Here is a 14908-nt window from a genome sequence, read left to right as displayed (position 1 = left end):
CCTGGTTCTCACACCGTTTTTCTCTCCTTATGCATGGGCCGGTCCATGTGCAGGTATTTTTTTTACTTTCTTATTCCTGGTTTGGTTTTCTTCTCTAAATTAATTCCAGATTTCAAAAAAACAAAAAAAAAACTAAAAGTTGTCAGTTTAAAAAAAGTAGGAAAATGATAAACTGTTTGTGTATTTAAAAATTATTCGGAAAGTCATAAAATGTTCATTAATTCAAAATTTTCTCACATATTATAAAACAAATCATGATTTCAAATAAATTGTCATGAAATAAAAAGTGTTCATGATTTTTAAAAATGACCAGATATTCAAAAAATATTAAGGAATTTGAAAAACATGTCTATCAACTTTTAGAAAATGTTTCCAAAAATTAAAACACATCTCTAAATAATGAAGATAACTAACTGTCGCTTACATAAAGGTTTTATTAGAAAATCTCTAGAGGTCATTTTATAATTTTATTTAGTCCCTCGCGTTGGGTACAAAAAGGTGTCTGTGATTTATAATTTGCTTAGCCACAAAATATTTTGTTGTGGCCCCTTAACAAATCAAGTCACGATGAGCATTATATTTATTGTTTTTAAAATTACATTTTAAAAGTGCCTTATCTCATCATGCCATCACTCAGATATACTTTGTGAAATAACATTTCAAAAATCCTTATGTCATATTTACATTGGATTCATACTTGTTTATATCTATCACACATGTATAACCTGATAGTTTTTCTTCCGTTGCAACGCACGGGCATTTTTGCTAGTAAGAAATAAACTGGAAACCACAACGCCATTGAGCATGTCTATCACGTAGAATAACAATGCACGGGATGTCCGGTATCCTGTTTCAACTTTTAATTTCGTGATGACATCTTCATGCTTCATGACATGTACAGGAGCGAATATTATACTTACCTCTCTGGAGCCATTCAATGGTAGGGCAAAAAAGCTGCAGCATCCGCATTTTTGCCGCTAAAAGTAACTACTTCATGAAAATGGGGGCCGTCATGTCCATCTTAAACAAAAAATCAGTTAACATATTGTAGCTGACAGTGTGTATCTGAAGAAGGAAGATACCCCGCGTCGATCTCACGGGTGACACAGGGCCAGGGGACACCTAGCCGCCGGCAACCGCAAGCCCCACCCCACCATCCACCCCCCGCCATCGGCCGAGGAGGCGACCGGGCTAAGCCCGTGCCGCGGACGGCTGCGATATATAGGGCGAACTCTCTCTCGAGGCGCGGCATTTCCCCCCTCAGATTCAAGGCCGAGGTGGCGGCCGGCCATGGCATTGCTCAGGCAGTTGGCGATGCGTGGCCTTCTCCTCCATGGTGTGGCAGCACGCTGTTGGCTACCTGCGAGGTGTCCTTTCCGGGTGCCCATGTTGCTCCCGTTGTGGTGCCAGATCCGCGTCCCTTGGTCATCGTCCCCTTTGATTTGTCCGGGGTGATGTGGTGGTGTGGGGGCTGCGGGCTCGACGACCTAAATAGATGGGGCGGACCTAGGGTTTCTCAAGTGACAAGACGAAGATATGCGTGACGTGTGTCCTCCTGATCTGGTCGGAGTGATGGGTTCTGGAAGGCTCCGCCAACGAACTTTCATGGACGTATTATGCCTAGAGATTGCTGGATCGGGTGGGATTCCGTCGTGCCCACTAGTTCTCCGTTAAGGAGGAAGCGGTGCAAAGCTCTGCTATCTGTTGCCATCATAGGATACGTTTATTTTCATGGTGAAATCAGAGGCGAAGTATGTCATGAAAGCTGAGATCAAATGACTGGTAACGGTGATTGGAGCCTTTGTGGCGTTGAGGAACTTGCTTGGAGTTTCGGATGTTGTAGCAGCGGTGTGTAAATGGGGTGACAGCACTGGTGGCAGAGGTCTCCTTCAACCGAGCAGCCTCTTTGTCTTTTGTCCTGGCGCACCCATCGCCGGCCATCGCCTTGCCTCTCGGTTAGTTTGGGGGTTTTCGCCCAAGAAGATAGAAGACCTAGAACAAAACAGTGGTGATGGATTATGCTTCCGTCTACATACATATATAGAGGAGAGGCGGCGTTCTTTCTCTCCGATTCTAATTGCTTGCGACTTTGCGAGTGCGATCACAAGTTTACAACTCTTTCTTTAAACTGAAGATACATAAATCCGTTAGCTACTCGGTGGTTGCATCGCCGGAACCCATCAGGGCTGGGCCGGCAAAATCCGGGGCCCTGTGCGGAACGAAAAAATGAGGCCCTATCTCACAAAAATATGAACTAACGAGCAATTATAATGTATATATGTCTCGCAGAAAAACTATAATGTTTATAATATAATATCTTACATAAAAATTAGACATATAAAGAAGTCATACCTATGCAACTCCCGATTGCTATTTATTTGAACATCCTCGTTCTTGCAGTATTCTTTGAAATAAAATCTTCAATGATATCCTCGTAATCAATCTTCTCCAAGACTTCACTCTCAAGTGCTATTGTGGCCAAATCATTGAGTCTTTGCTGTGTCATAGTAGTACGGATATAGGACTTCAATAGTTTCAATTTAGAAAAACTTATTTCTGTCGATGCAACTGTCACAGGAATGGTCAACAGAACTCTATATGCAATACTTGCATTGGGAAAACAATCATGCCTCTTTAAAAAATTCAGAATTTCAAGAGGTCCGATATTTTCTTTTGGCATGAAATTTTGAAGAAACTCCAGCTCAACAAATAGCTCATTGGCATCAATATCAGATTGTTTATCCTTCATAAGGGAAGTCTCAAGATTAACACAAGAAGATTTCAAACTATCCCTATCCAAGGAACACAATGTTTCAGAGGTAAATAAGAAACCAACTATTTTCTGGTAAGCTTCATATTGCTCAAATCTCCTTGTGAGTGAGGAAATTGCTTGATCAACAACACGTATGAAATAGTTGACTCTAAATGATTCCTGTGCAGACTGTGTGGCAATATTTGTGTCATCTGGGTTCTCATCAAACTGTTTCTTTCTTTTAATTTCTCTTCTTTTACGAAATGTTGCATCAATATTCATCTCAAGTGCAATTTCCTTGGCTATCTCCAATGCTTCTAAGAAACCAGTTTCTCTGTACCCCTCAAAGAAAGAAATAAGCCCTTTCACTTTCTCAATTGCAACATCAATAAGCATATCCTTTCTTTGCAAGTTCTTGCTTACTAAATTAATAGCAGACAATACCTCATACCAAATGACAATTGCGAGGATAAATTCATAGTCTCCAAGTTCATTGTTTGCCAAACCTAGAGCCTCACTGCTTGCCTTTGGATCACTAGCAGTTTCAGATACCTGAAATTAAAAGAAAGTTCATAAATGTTATGGCTGGATCTGTTGGGGAACGTCGCATGGGAAACAAAAAATTTCCTACGCGCGCGAAGACCTATCATGGTGATGTCCATCTACGAGAGGGCATGTGTGATCTACGTACCCTTGTAGACCGTACAGCAGAAGCGTTAGTGAACGCGGTTGATGTAGTGGAACGTCCTCACGTCCCTCGATCCGCCCCGCGAACCGTGCCGCGATTAGTCCCACGATCTAGTGCAGAACGGACGGCACCTCCGCGTTCAGCACACGTACAGCTCGACGATGATCTCGGCCTTCTTGATCCAGCAAGAGAGACGGAGAGGTAGAAGAGTTCTCCGGCAGTGTGACGGCGCTCCGGAGGTTGGTGATGATCTCGTCTCAGCAGGGCTCCACCCGAGCTCCGCAGAAACGCGATCTAGAGGTAAAACCGTGGAGATATGTGGTCGGGCTGCCGTGGCAAAGTTGTGTCAAATCAGCCCTAAAACCTCCGTATATATAGGGGGAAGAGGGGGAGCCTTGCCTTGGGGTCCAAGGACCCCTAAGGACTTCGGCCGAGCCAAGGGGGGAGTTCTCCCCTTCCAAACCGAGTCCAACTAGGTTTGGAAGGAGGAGTCCTTCCCCCTTTTCCCACCTCCTCTTTTTTTTTCTTTTCTCTTTGATTTTCTTCCTATGGCGCATAGGGCTCTCTTGGGCTGTCCCACCAGCCCACTAAGGGCTGGTGCGCCACCCCCAAGGCCTATGGGCTTCCCCGGGGTGGGTTGCCCCCCCCCCCGGTGAACTCCCGGAACCCATTCGTCATTCCGGGTACATTCCCCGTAACTCCGAAAACCTTCCGGTAATCAAATGAGGTCATCCTATATATCAATCTTCGTTTTCGGACCATTCCGGAAACCCTCGTGACGTCCGTGATCTCATCCAGGACTCCGAACAACATTCGGTAACCAACCATATAACTCAAATACGCATAAAACAACGTCGAACCTTAAGTGTGCAGACCCTGCGGGTTCGAGAACTATGTAGACATGACCCGAGAGACTCCTCGGTCAATATCCAATAGCGGGACCTGGATGCCCATATTGGATCCTACATATTCTACGAAGATCTTATCGTTTGAACCTCAGTGCCAAGGATTCATATAATCCCGTATGTCATTCCCTTTGTCCTTCGGTATGTTACTTGCCCGAGATTCGATCGTCAGTATCCGTATACCTATTTCAATCTCATTTACCGGCAAGTCTCTTTACTCGTTCCGTAATACAAGATCCCGCAACTTACACTAAGTCACATTGCTTGGAAGGCTTGTGTGTGATGTTGTATTACCGAGTGGGCCCCGAGATACCTCTCCGTCACACGGAGTGACAAATCCCAGTCTCGATCCATACTAACTCAACGAACACCTTCGGAGATACCTGTAGAGCATCTTTATAGTCACCCAGTTACGTTGCGACGTTTGATACACACAAAGTATTCCTCCAGTGTTAGTGAGTTATATGATCTCATGGTCATAGGAACAAATACTTGACACGCAGAAAACAGTAGCAATAAAATGACACGATCAACATGCTACGTCTATTAGTTTGGGTCTAGTCCATCACGTGATTCTCCTAATGACGTGATCCAGTTATCAAGCAACAACACCTTGTTCATAATCAGAAGACACTGACTATCTTTGATCAACTGGCTAGCCAACTAGAGGCTTGCTAGGGACAGTGTTTTGTCTATGTATCCACACATGTATATAAGTCTTCATTCAATACAATTATAGCATGTATAATAAACGATTATCTTGATACAGGAATTATAATAATAACTATATTTATTATTGCCTCTAGGGCATAATTCCAACAGGATCTAGTCAAAGCTTGGATGAATTACATCATTATCAATATGAACATATTGGTTACCTGCAGTAGAGCCTCCCGAATGTCTGAACATTGAAATCTAATTGGTTTAACACTTTCAACACGACTCTCCCAACGCGTAGCTGACACAGACTTGAGAGTCAATCCTGATATGTTTTCTTTCAAAATGTGCCATTTCTTAGTAGAATTTGCAAAAGCTGTATAGATGCGTTCGATGATCCCAAAAAAGTCTTTTGCTCTACCACAAGTCTTGGCCATATCACAAAGTGTTAAATTAAGGCTATGACAACCACAAGCAGAATAAAAAGCTCTAGGATTTACATCCAAAAGTTTTCTTTGTACCCCTTGATGCGTTCCTTTCATATTTGATCCATTATCATAACCTTGTCCTCGCACATCATTTATATCAAGATCAAGAAGTTTTAGCTCATTCTGTAGCACCTCAAAAAGTCCTTGGCCAGTTGTATCATTTACATCAAGAAATCCTAGAAAGGTCTCTTCTATGCAAACTTGACATGAAGATGAATCCACATATCTTTTAATTAAAGACATTTGCTCTTGGTGACTTGCATGAGGGGTACAATCAAGTATGACAGAGAAATACTTTGCGCTCTTTATTTTCTTGATAATTTCAGACCTAATACAAGAAGCAAGCAAGTGTAGCAATTCATTCTGAATCTTATGATCAAGATAATGAGCATGAGTTTCTTCATTTGTAATACGACGAACATGCTCCTGAATAATGGGGTCAAATTCAGCCAACATCTCTACCAAACCCAAGAAATTACCATTGCTATCTTCATACAACTTGCCATTAGTACCATGGAATGCTAGATTATGCTTGGCAATAAATTTTACAATGCAAACAATTCTGAATAATACCTTTCTCCAATGGTCCTTCTCTTTCTCAAGTTGCCGTTGAGCTGCTTTATCAATAGTTTGATGTTTTTCCAATCTACTGCGCAACTCATATCAATTTGTCATACTCAAAACATGATCCGCACTTGTCTCATGGTCTTTTAGTCTATTGGTCATATGTGACCAATCATTACAGCCCTCATTTGCCAATTGACCTTTCTGATGACTTTTTCTAAATAAATTACAAGCAAAGCAAAAGAATCTATCAAGTTGTTTAGAATAGACAAGCCAGTCTCTATCACAACACTCTCCATTTGATAGAAATCTAGTATAGAATATTGTGGTAAACCTTTTACGATATCTATCTTTAGGACCTTTCTTAATTGAATTGTCTCTTTTTGGACCCTTTTGTGCTAAGATATCAATCTGTTTAGAATCAAGAGAATCCCAGTTTCTTGGATCAAATATATCAGACTTAGAAGAATCATCAACATCCTCACGAGGTGAATTATTCAAGTTAACATCAATATGATCTTCCTCTACCTCCATATTATATGTCTCTGTCTGACCATTTGTAGCATCATTGTAAGGAACAATTGCAAGGATAGAAGGATCAACAGACTGATTACCCGATGACACTTGCGGTGCTTCTTTTCTAACAAACTTGTCCATGCCGCCTTTATAAGATCTATTAATTAAATTTTGTTCTTCCGCTTTTTTCTTGCGCTTATAGGCACCAGACTGATATTTCCTCATGATGACTTAAAACTATATTATTGAAACACAAGATTAAAAAGATGAATACAATGAAATTGAAGTCATACAATAGCATATATCAATACGAACTGTCTAACTCACCTAGTTTTGGGTCTTGCACGACTGAACTGGGATCGATCCGACGAGACGACGAGTCTCGACGGTGGCCTGAATCGAATCGCGGGATCGATCTGATGAACAGATGAAGTGATCAATAATGATGCGAACGACGGAGGCGACGAGTAGACGAGATATATTTTTTTCTTACTGAAATATAGATGGGAAGCGCTACTCGTACATGCACAGTTGCGCACGCACAACGTCAAAAGCAGAGACGAGCTGCTCTGGCTGGCGATCCGAGGTGGACGGCGCCACGGCGCGTATCGGACAAGCTGCTCTCGCAAGAGATCTGATGGAATCATACGATCACAGGATGAGGATCCCAGCGGCCAGACGATCACGTTTAACAGCCAGGGCCTGTTACCAGCCTACCAGCCCAGGTCGCTCATGGTCAAGCAGTCAAGCCCAGGGCTGGTCAAGCCTCAAGCCAACGGCCCAGTGGCCGAGGCGCCCAGCAGCCAGCTCGCTCGAGGCGCCCACGACGCGGAGACGAGCCACGACGCGAGGCCACCACGTCCGGTGTCCACGACCGCACGATTCATTTTTTTTAATAAAATTATATGCTATATTATATATATATTTTGGCCCCCCCCCAAAAAATCGTTTGCCCTCTGCGGGCTGCACATGTGGCACCACTGTGGGCCCGGGCCTGGAACCCATCATCAAGTCGCCGTCCCTCTTGGACGCGCCCATACAACCCAACCACTCGGGTGGGTACTCATCTATTTCTTCAAGGTCTGTGCAAGTTCCATCGTCTTAGAGGGTCTGCGCATACATCCATAGTCTCCTCGTCCGAAATACACAATATATTTGAAACTCATGAACTTTTCGTTTCTTTAAAGAAAATTTTGTAAATTTAACAAATGTGTTTTTAATGCACGATATATTTATTTTTCATCGAATATTTTATGAATGAACAAACTATTCTGCAAGTCACAAATATTTTTTGAATTTTTAGGATATTTTTTCATTCATGATCATTTTATGTTTTATCGCATATTTTACAATTGAACAAACTATTCTGTAAGCCACAAATATTTTTTGAATTTTTAGGGTATTTTTTCATTCATTATCATTTTATGAATCATCGAATGTTTTACAAATGAATATACTAATGTGTAAGTCACAATTAGTTTTTAAATTTTCGGATATTTTTCAGTCAAGATCATTTTATGAATTGTTGAACATTTTATGAATGATTAAAATATTTTGCAAGTCATAATTAGTTTTTAAATTTTTAGGCTATATTTTAGTTCATGAACATTTATTGAATTGGTAAAATATGGGTTAATTTCATTAACATTATTTAATACGTGAACTTATAAAAACTTCATATACATATTTTTTAATTGGTAAAATATGGGTTAATTTCATTAACATCTTTAAATACACGAACTTATAAAAACTTCATAAACACTGTTTTGATTTCGCAAACATTTGTTTCATTTTTTCAAACATTCTTAGAATAAGCAAATATATGTTCTACAAAATCGCGGACATTCTATGAATCCATGAACATTTTATGATGTATTCTACATTTTACTCCAATATTTTAATATTTATAATTTTGGGAAATTAATTTAAGCCTCAAATTATTGAAAGTATAAAAAATGAAAACTGAAAAGAAAACAAAACGAAATTTTGAAACCCGGCCTTGAGGACATGGGCCAGACCAACCGGGCACACTTGTGCTTCCCAGCACGCAGAGCACAGTATAGGTGGTCACATTGCTGACGAGTTTTAAATGAATTAAATCATGGTTCGTTATACGTTGAACGATAGCTACATTCCCACGCGGGGGTTTAAACCACCTACAAAGCTCACCAACAAAATTGTTATTGGACTCATGGTATGCATACTTACTGAGTTTTACTTTATAGTTTCATTATCTTTATGATACTGTAACATTGTCCCTATGGTAGTTGAGCAAAGAACTATTTGGATTCTGGACTTGTATCGGGAGGAATAACTATATGGTTGATGCATGACGATAGGAATGGGTGTTGGTAAGGAAACAAACCCGCTACGACAACCTTATCGACTCACTTGTCTATTTTCCTCCCTTCAGCCACCGCAAAGGCCTCAACGACGTGATACATTCATGACATTTAAAAAAACTATTGAGGTGTTTCAAAAAATGTTTTTGACATTTTCCTATAATGATTATACAATGTAAAAAAATGTTTAGGGAGTTTGAAAAATGTTCTGTATCACTCAAAAAGAATGGATTGAACACGTATTTCAAAATAGTTTAGCATGTATTAAAAATAATGTTTTAAACATGTATTTGGAAGAAAATATTAATCAAGAATTTCATAAAGGTTCCTTGTGTGCAATTATTTTTAGATATACATGATAAATGTACAAATTGTGTTAAACAAATATAGACATGTATTAAAAATATATTAATAACCTGAACAAAAAGAAAATATGTAGAAACGAAAGATGCAGAAAAACAATGGTTCTAAAACCGGGATCTACAATGTTGGGCCAGCCCGTTTATCCAACCAGACCGAAGACCTGTCGTATTAGGCGAGAAACAGCCCTGGAGGCCCAACATGCCATCAAGTAACTCGGAAACTGAGGAGAGTAATCAAAAGAAATCGTACAAGCATCCTCATCATCATCATCCTCGTCCAATCCATCATTTTTGGCACCTCGCTTTCTCACCGTTAATCGGCCGACAGATTAGGTGTGCAAGTTGATGATGACTTTTTTTTACTTTAATTTTGCTAACCTCATGTATCATGGGTAAGTTGATGATGACTTTGCTTATTGGACCATGTGTGTGTCGCCAACCAGTACATGCAACTCATTTGTTCTTTCGTTTCATACGTGTTGCTCAGTGATTTGCTAGCTAGCTATCTTGTCGTGGCAGTGATCTACTCCCTATATATCCAACTACTTGTAATTTTAGTAGGCTAATCCTTAATAGGCTAAAAGCATCTATAGCAGGACACATCAAATATGACCCCTTAAACGTTCACGTACGCGTCCGACGAGTGAACGGGCGTGTTGCATATTTGTCTGTTCGCACATTCACATTATTTATCTTTCTCTTCATATGTCCGATTACTTGCACGTGATTAATACTCAGGAAAAGGGAGAATAAAATTAATAAAGAAAAAAATGTGGTGAGAGGGGGGGGGGGGGTGTCACGTCCTTCATGACAGACTGATCGGGCACGTCCGGACATGTCCGCGAGCCCTCAGATTCTTCATATATTTGTCCTTAATATGAGGATTCGCGCAGGACCGTTCCGGGTGTGTGTGTGTGTGGGTGGGGGGGGGGGGAACGGCCCCCCCAAAGTCAAGGGCCCCCTTTCAGTTATGTGTACGTAGGTACATGTATATACTTCGAGCAAAAAAACGAGCCGAACTCAGTGTCTCAGCCTCTCGCGTGCAGCGTGCTAGGTGGAGGAAAGAAATTGGAGACGATGGGTCTGGCCCATCTTCCACGTACAGGGAGAGGACACGCAAAGGAAGGAATCCCTACATCTTGGAGAAAACGAAACAAAACGCCATATTCACGATTTCCTTTTCCTTCGGATCGTTCGCTCGTTCCTGCCCTTTTGCATGTTCTACTCCTTCATGCTCGTCTAATTGTCTCTGCCTCCTGACGAACCACGCGTTGACTATGGTAGGTACATCTCCTCGCGCCCTCTACAGCTTTGTCGTCTCGTGTTCTTCTTTATGTTTTTTTTTCTAGTTCTGATTCCCGAATTCTCGATCATCTAACAGGCCAATGGGGAATTGTTACAGGGTAATGAAATCATCGCGCACACACACATAGTAGTCAAGATAGATTATGGAGGAGAGAAGGTACTATACTATGCTTCTATGCCCTAGCTTCTATGCTCTATCAGATTTTGCCATAATATTATTAGCTGAAGAACTACTAATATCTTAATTAACTTTGCGCTAATTTAAAAGCCAATTATTCCTTTCAATTTTCGTATCGTCATGTCAGGTTCGGGTAGAAAGTACCTGTTTGGAAGTGACCAAACAAAAAAAGAAGGAGGTAGATGAGATGAAAGGATCATCGAGATGATCGCTTCTTAAATATTATAAGAGCAATACGACTACTCAAGCAAATCCAACATGAACTCATGGAATCAGCTGAGAATTAGATTTTTGAGTTTGTCAAAGAGGCATATCATTATCCTAATATTTCTATTGCATATCAAACTTTCTTTGCTATGAATGTGACTGTGGCATCAAGTGAAAGAAGTTTACCAAAGTTGAAATGGTTGAGGAAGTACCTGAGATCTACAATGTCGCAAGAGAGTTTAGCGACTATGCACCTTGGCATGTTAGCAGATTTTTTATGGTAATGTGTAATATAATATTTGATATTCACACTGATTTGGGATGCACCTATTTGTTTTCTTTGATACAAGTTATATCAACAAATGATGATTACTAATTAGACTTTTATACTAAGGGCCCCGGATTGTAGTTTCGTCCTGGGTTCCTGAAATCTCAGGACAGGTCGTGGGTTCGCGAACAGTCCGAACATATAAAGATGATATGAGGAATCCGTTTGGATACTTTCTTCCTTCTTTCTTTTGTCCGGTTTCTGATTGGACGCGTCCTTGAACGTATAAGAGGTCGTTTCAGACGTTCGGTTATGAATGCTCTAATTAACCCACTAAAAGTATACATTATTCTACAAAGGAAATATGTGAAAAGATAATTATAAGGTTGCTTCCGCGCTGTGGCATCATGCATGCATGATGGGACGAGATATAATGCACAGGCAAGTTAATCTCTAACGTACACGTGTACATGAAGGTGAATGTGACAAAGTGAGACTGGTTAAGAATCGCCCGACGGCAACTGTCCGCATTAAAACCGGTTAGACACGATCTCTAAGGGCATGTACAGCAGGTGGCTTCAACCTGATGCCCCGCAGGTTCACGTAGGATCGGAGCTAGGTCCGGACTAAAAGGTATAGCTTCATAGTACATAGTGTAGCTTGCAGAGGAGCCGGTCTCTTCGGGGTTAAAAGCAAGATAAAAGAAAGAAAAGGTAGCTTTGCTGATGCATGCAAGGAGAGAGATCGAGAGAGCAACAGAAAAGCAACATGCATGTGAAGGACGATGAGTCCAATAGAGTGTGGCTTCGGTTGGCCTGATTTTTTTTTTAAAACAGCAGCTTCATTATTTTTTGATTAATTTAAAACCTGAGGCAGTAGCAAGGTGTTGCCTCCATTGTACATGCCCTAACTGGCGTCGGCATTGAAGGGACGTCCAGCCAAGAGAGCTCTGTCTGCTGCTCATCCGATTGGACACGTCTTCTCATCGTATTCCAACACTTCTACCAAATCCAGAATGTTGCTGAGAAATCAACTCCGACCGCACGGCTGTTCGCGGGCTAGCTGAAGTTAAACACAACGGCGGTTGACTCTTTGCGCCCGCCCCCTATTTAAAGGAGGCCAGACATCGGGCAAAAATAGCACTACTTCTCTTTTCGTTATATTCTTCGCTATTTCGATGGCATCCGATGAACAGACGAGTTCTCCAATATAAAAGCTGACAGGGTTGCCAGCCGAGCCCGTCAGATACGAATAAGGCAATACATTGCTCCACCTCCCTCGTCGAGCCCGACCGAGCAAGTGCCCGCTTTCAAGCCGACGCATGGTTTAGTAACCCGCTGCTCCAAACCAGCTCACTGAGGAGTGACGAGTTGCTTCTAATCATTTGGGTCATGTATGTGTGGACGCAAACGCGGTCCAAATTTATATTGGAAATATGTCACGGACGGACAGAAAAACGGACGGTCGTTAGTTTGGACCGATGTTTTGAGCCGCGATTTGTGTGTGGTGCACGTGCGGAACCCGATTTTGAAGGATTATTTCAAGTATGTGGCTGGGCTCATCCCTACTGGCCAACGAACCAAACAGGTGGTAGCCATCAAAAACAGGCTCTTTCTATCCCAAGATGATGACAAGAAGGCTCTATGCGATGGCGATAGCATTAGGTATGTCCTACGAAGCACCGATACGGCGACACTGATATGGCGATACGGGATACGGCAATTTCTAAAAACAGCAATTCGACGATACGGCAAGCATATATAAATAATGATAAAATAACATGCAATAAAAACTAACATAATAAATGTATGAGATGATAACAAAATACCGACCCACTGGCAGGGACGGAGCCAAGATGAACGCATGGAGGGAACAAGTTTGATCATAGAGGAGGCAAAGCTTTCATGTTTTATATTTTTTTGGCTCAAGTAACTACTAGCATTAAAGAAGAATCAATTCATTGAGGGGGGTCTAGCCCCCCCCACCCCCTCGTCCCCCCTTAGATCCGTCCCTGCCCACTGGTTGCCTAATTACTTTCATACCTTATTGTTTCTCATTTTGAAATCTCACTATCATCAATGAATAATACGACCAATTGGTCATAGACTGTCACGGTACATGTTAGACTGTAATATCTATTAACATGACAATATAAAATTAAAAAAAAACCTTGAGATTGTTAAATGACAAACATATATAAAGAGCAACTTTGGATTGCACGAGCGGGCCAAATAATGAATTGCACATGTAACATCCTTAACAAGCACTTTTATCCAACTACTACATTAGTACAGTCCACGTGCACTACCTATATGAACAGATCAACGATACATCAAGGCATGGGCAATACACAACGGCGGTACTTTGAGGATACGCGTATCGTCATTTCTTTTAAATTGAAAATGACGATATTTCGGGGATAACCGTATCGAAGGCGTATCTGAAGTATCGGAGTATCGGTGAAGTACTAAACGATGATACACAAATTTCTGAAGTATCGGTGCTTCGTAGGGTATGTCTTAACGGCCAGCACAGTCAATCCGCCGGTCCACACTGTGCACTGGGATCGGCGGCGGCCAGAAGAAGTCAAGGGCGTGCGAGGCACCGGCGAGAGAAGTCGATCGATCGGCGGCGGCCAGAAGAAGTCAACGGCGAGAGAAGTCGATCGATCGGGGGCTGGAACTCGACGTACGGCGTGCGGCGGCCGGGCCGGAGCTCATGCAGAAACAAAACACAGCAGGGCAGGTGGGCGTTGCATTGCATGCAGCTGCAGGAGCCTGCCTGTAGACTGTAGTGTAGTGTTGACGACGACAAACCCTGACCTACCTGAGCCTGAGCCTGACTAGTCTGGCCATACTTCCTTCCCTGACGCATCCGGCCGGCACTGAATGGCGGCCAAATCTGGCTATTTTCCGGTAAATTCTCCTCTGCTGCCGTGCCCGTCCGATCGTGCATGCATGCATGCTCCCCCAAGAATTGACTTTTCTACACGTCTAAAAACTCACCCAATGCATCCATCCGCCAGAATACTCAAGCTAGCCTTTCCAGCACCCAAAACGCTACTCCTACATAAAAATCCCACTCCCTCCTATTCATATATACGTACTACTCCTATTAGTTATCGCTCAAACGGACGGATGCATCTATACGTACCAAAAACCATGACGGGACAAGTGACTGATTTTGCTACACCTCAACCTCGTTAATAATGCAGCTACTCCGTGCATGCATGTTCGTCAGGGTCATGCGAGTTTTTGCCCGTACGTGTGTGTTGTGTTTGAGGTAGGTGATGTGAGGTATCAATGCCTAGGTTAAAGTATTACTAAGAGTTCATGGCTCATGAGACCTACTCTTGCTCTAACCAGTGGCAGTGGCAGTGGCAGTGCCAGATTTTAACCCCAGACAGTACATCTGGGCGGCGGTCTGGGACGTGCGGCTTAATTCGTTTGGTGACTCTATCACATACTATAGCTATAGTGCTACAGTGAACGAAGCATGTCTGGAGCATGCCCAATTCGCCCGGGGCGTGGCCCATTCTTAGATCCCTCACTTGCTGAATTAATTCGTCTTTGCGTTAAGTAGAGGATGGTTAATAGTACACCCAGCTGCTGGCTATATGATATTGATACGTTAGCTATAGCCAAGCTTATAGCCCGCAAGTACAATAGGTAGATGT

The 14908-nt window shown here is 42.1% G+C and overlaps 1 pseudogene; it reads right to left on the bottom strand.

Moving 5' to 3' along the window:
- Window positions 1–2374: 2374 nt before the first annotated feature.
- Window positions 2375–6711, bottom strand: LOC123450917 (annotated as a pseudogene).
- Between the last annotated feature and the right edge of the window lie 8197 nt (window positions 6712–14908).

This window comes from Hordeum vulgare, chromosome 4H, assembly GCF_904849725.1.
Source record: "Hordeum vulgare subsp. vulgare chromosome 4H, MorexV3_pseudomolecules_assembly, whole genome shotgun sequence".
In the NCBI taxonomy this organism is placed as follows: Eukaryota; Viridiplantae; Streptophyta; class Magnoliopsida; order Poales; family Poaceae; genus Hordeum; species Hordeum vulgare.
This window is presented reverse-complemented; position numbering and strand designations above follow the sequence as displayed.